Source organism: Octopus bimaculoides, chromosome 2, assembly GCF_046866305.1.
Source record: "Octopus bimaculoides isolate indiv1 chromosome 2, ASM4686630v1, whole genome shotgun sequence".
Taxonomy (NCBI): domain Eukaryota; kingdom Metazoa; phylum Mollusca; class Cephalopoda; order Octopoda; family Octopodidae; genus Octopus; species Octopus bimaculoides.
The window spans coordinates 83,232,941-83,238,034 of record NC_142929.1 but is presented as its reverse complement, the minus strand read 5'-3'; the positions used below and the strand labels follow the sequence as shown (position 1 = coordinate 83,238,034).

The 5,094-nt window shown below is 33.2% G+C and overlaps 1 pseudogene; it reads left to right on the top strand.

Annotated features, from left to right (window-relative positions):
* Positions 1-655: 655 nt before the first annotated feature.
* LOC149137133 (uncharacterized) lies at positions 656-3,617 on the top strand (annotated as a pseudogene).
* The last annotated feature ends 1,477 nt before the right edge of the window (positions 3,618-5,094 follow it).

The following is a 5,094-nucleotide window of genomic DNA, read 5'->3' as shown; positions in this document are numbered from 1 at the left end:
CGTGAAATATGTAAGAGCAAAAACTTATGATCCATAACTCCAACGGTAGCTCTTAAACCAAAAAGCACCTAACATCCTCAACCGCCATACAGCATCTTACAACCTCTATAACACCCTTAGAAAACATGAATAGCTCAATACCTAATTGTATATGCATTACGTATATATTTTGATGCATGTTCCACTTTATAGTTATATATTAACATAATGGATGCATACGAAGCTGTATTTTCATTTGTATCAAGATTGTACGTACACATTTCTGCAGGATTGTTTATGGTTAACTCGCACTGATATATGAGCAGCTGGTACACCACAAATGTACAGGTACTTACCTGCGAATCAGGGCAGGGACACACGTTAAAACTCATACACAGTGACGAGTTCACTTGTTTAGGACCTCACACCAGTTCCTCTATACCCTCATTTTATGCATTTTTCTATATTTCTATTCCATACATAAATGCAGGCACGGGAAACTTAAATATTCACACACACACACACACACACACACACACACACACACGCACACACACACACACACACGCACGCACACACACTTTTATACGGGTGTGATTCTGCTGGTTGTGTATCCTTATTCGCTTGCTTATGCAAATATGTATTTTGATACTTGTGTGCATTTTTTCTTGCCTACATGTCTATATTTGTGTCCGTATGTATTCATCTACCTGACCCTTTACATCCGTGTATACATGCACATAAGTATATATTTTTGCATGCGTATACAAATATATACTTGCATGCATGTATGCACCTGGCTGTGTTGCTTTCTGTACTGGCATATCTATCTATCTATCTGTCTGTACATATATATATATATATATATATATATATATATATATATATATATATATATATATATATATATATATATATATATATATATATATATATTCATTTAAAATGCAGAGATGCCTATAATAGGACATCTACTCGCTAGAAATAGCAGCAAAAGACTACATACCACAAAAATTAGGGATAATTTCGAAAGGAAATGAAAAATAAAAACTTTTACCAATCTATATTCTGTACCATGGTTTCAAGTCAATTTTAGTAAGATATATAATCTTTATCTTACTAAAATTGACTTGAAACCATGGTACAGAATATAGATTGGTAAAAGTTTTATTTTTCATTTCCTTTCGAAATTATCCCTAATTTTTGTGGTATGTAGTCTTTTGCTGCTATTTCTAGCGAGTAGATGTCCTATTATAGGCATCTCTGCATTTTAAATGAATAATACATAGTCTATTGACTGTTTTTTACTCTCGCTAGACCACTGGTGGTAAATAAAATTTCTAAAATTTTTTTGCTACCCTATAATTTATTAATAATGATAAAATTCTTTTTGGATGATTTTCTGAAGGAATTTCGGCATTTTTGCATTTTTGTATTTGCTGCCGATTAGGTAAACCGCAAATACGCGGTATATTTTGAAAAATTAGACATAGGAACACGAACCATGCTGCGTATTGACTCGTGCTTCATATGTTGTCTGGTCATTTCTGCTGACGATAGTCCGACCTTGTAAGATATATAATCTTTATCTTACTAAAATTGACTTGAAACCATGGTACAGAATATGGATTGGTAAAAGATTTTATTTTTCATTTCCTTTCGAAATTATCCCTAATTTTTGTGGTATGTAGTCTTTTGCTGCTATTTCTAGCGAGTAGATGTCCTATTATAGGCATCTCTGCATTTTAAATGAATAATACATAGTCTACTGACTGTTTTTTTACTCTCGCTAGACCACTGGTGGTAAATAAAATTTCTAAAATTTTTTTGCTACCCTATAATTTATTAATATATATATATATATATATATATATATATATATATATATATATATATATATATATATATATATATATATATATATATATATATAAATATATACATACATACACACACACATACACACATATATATATACATTTACCTATGTCTCCCAATCTACATAAATCTGGTACTTGATATAATATCCAGTATAATGTTTTTTATCAATTTGTTGTTAGGGTGGATGGTGTAGTGTATTATAAATGTTCCTAGTTGTGAACCTACGAAAGAATTTTGTATCACTGTGGCCAATATAATAATGGGAGTCCCGATGTTTACAACTTTCATGTTTACACTTATATATACATACATGCATACATGCTTACACACACACACACACACACACACACACACACACACACACACACACACACACACAGATATATATATATATATATATATATAAACACATATTTGAGATGTTTGTCAACATTTGAAGCTATTAGTAGCACTTAAAGACATTTATTGGGTCCTTTAAACAAATAATATTTATCTCTCACCAGATGAAATACTTTTTTCATTAAATTTTCTATCATGGAACAATATATTCTTTTATTCTTTTTCTTATATTTGTTTCAGTCATTTGACTGCAGCCATGCTGGAGCACCGCCTTTAGTCGAACAAATCGACCCTAAGACTTATTCTTTGTAAGCCTAGTACTCATCCTATCGGTACCTTTTGCCGAACCGCTAAGTTACAGGGACGTAAGCACACCAGCATCGGTTGTCAAGTGATGGTGGGGACAAGCACAGACACACATATATACACACGCACCCACCCACACACATACGCACACGCGCACACACACTCGCGCACACACACACACCTATATATTAGGGTTATGACTGATTTTTTGGGAAGTAAACAATTTCTTGTATCAAAAGCCGATGAACAATTTCATATAAGAAAAATAACCTTTATTTCAAGTTTTTGTTTTTAAAGTCAACACCACTTTTGACCCAAATCATGCAAAATTCTAGGGGCGGGGGTTTATAATGCCTACTCAAATTTTTAACAAACTTGGTGTGCTCACTTAAAGCAGTATATCTCAAATTTCAGCTTTCAAGTTGAAGTAGTTTAGGAATTATAGAGTTTTTAATTTGTCACGACTTAGGCCCTACTTTAGGAAATAACCTCTTCCTTGCCTTTTTTTTTATTTCTGTGACGCTAAAACCCTGAATATATTAACTTTTTTTCAAAATAGTGGGCTTATCCAACTAGAGTATCTAAAATAATATCTCATAAGAGAAGTGCTTGTGTCACTCAAAGAAACAAAAAAGTCTGGACGAAGAATCTCGTACAATTTCAAGGCTCACATACGAAAAGAAGACCTGTTCTTCTTGAAGATCATTCTTTGGAAAACAACTGCAGAATACCAATGAAACTTCAAATTGTCGGTCGCTACCTGTTCCTTGGAGGTACCATCAAAGGAAGGAAAGAAAGAACAAAGGAAATTTCGAAAGAAGTAACTTTATTTTGGCAAAAGAAATTATATTTCCCATATTTATCAATTCAAAATGCACAAGCAAAAGTAGAAAAAGTACTGAAAACCTACAATAAATGTGTAAAACGAGGAAAATACGATTCATTGAAAGGAATTTTGGACATTACAAAAGAAAAGGGAGAATGGCTGTGCAGTGAGGCTTGAAGGTTATATTATCTGCAAATTGGAAGCAAGGGACAGGATGGGTATGGAACCGGAAAGGCAGCCAGTTCCAAAACAGTTCCATCCATCCAAAAACAGAAAGTGTCCTTAATGCTAAGTTCAACCAGAAAAACTCCAGTGTCATCGTCAACGTCTGAAGCAGAGACTGAAAGTGAATACATGAGTCCGAGGAAGTATAGCAAAACTACAACTGCAACCAAGTTAGTTATATCTGCCAAGCTATCAACCCCAAAAGCAGCAACAGTTTGTCGACAATTATCCCATGATGGAATCAATATCAAGTCTCCTTCCCAATCTGGTATTTACAGATTGACTATCAAAGAAGCTGTTAAACTAAAAAAGAAAATGAAGAAGACACTACATTTGGAAAACTGGTCATTGCATTTTGATGGTAGTTTTGAAGAATGAACCGAGATAAGTTAAGTTAGAAGCACTTCGATTACCAAACGTAAAAGCCGATACTGTTGTGAAAGGAATAACAGCTGTTTTAGATGAATACAAATAATGGAACTGTGTGAAGATAATTGTCGCTGATACAACGAGTGTGAACACTGGGAAAAGAAATGGCATTGTCATTCAGTTGCAAAGACTGTTTGCTTAAAAGGGTTTAAAAGAACCGCAATTTATTGGTTGTCAGCATCATATCCTTGACAATGTTCTTCGTGTTGTAATGGATAACGAACTTGGAGAAAAAGTCCTCTCCCAATATTAAATATACATTCATCCCAGAGCTTCTAAATAATTACGAGAAACTCTAGTCTGATTTCAACAATGGTGAAGAAAAGATTACTGAATCAGTAGGATGGCGAGATGACATGAAATTTCTATTTCATTTAACCAGAGTTTTTCGTTTCTTTGAAGAAACTGACAAATTTCCTACTGTAAAGTTTCAAAATATACCCAACTTAAGTAATGCAAGATGGAATTCTCGAGCAATACTAGCTCTTTTGGCATTTATTCTTCTACCAGAGAAAATAGTTTTACTTCTCAATGTTTTAGGATTCATCTCTTACAGCTGGGCAGATTTTTGGTTTACTGACCAAATGTTTAATGTACATGATTATCAGAAGTAATGTGATAGCCTGCAAGTTCATAAGAAATGCTTTTGGAGTCGAGAACCATTAAAACTGGAAATTCCCAGGACAAATCAGAATACAGAACGGGCAATCAAGTGCCTTCAAGATATTTATGATGTTTGTGAAAAGGAGAAACTTCAGCTTCAATTTATTTTATCTAACAAAACATATTAATTCTTTGTTATGTTTAAAAATTTGCTAACATTCACCACCCTTTTTCTTATACAGTTATTTAAAATTGGAATTAAACCTATAAAGTTAAAAATATGCATTGTTTTTATTTTTGTATGTTAACGAATGTTTGTAGTGACCTCTGCTTTAAAATAGCCTAGTTTTGAACCTTTGCTTAGAACAATTTCAATTCAGTAATCTTAAAACTGCATAATTACACTTTTATTCCATATCTTTTTTGCGTTTACAAGGATTTAGGCAGCGTAAATACTGAAGTGTGAATCTAGTGCCACCTTGTGTAGTTTTAAAAGCCCATAACTC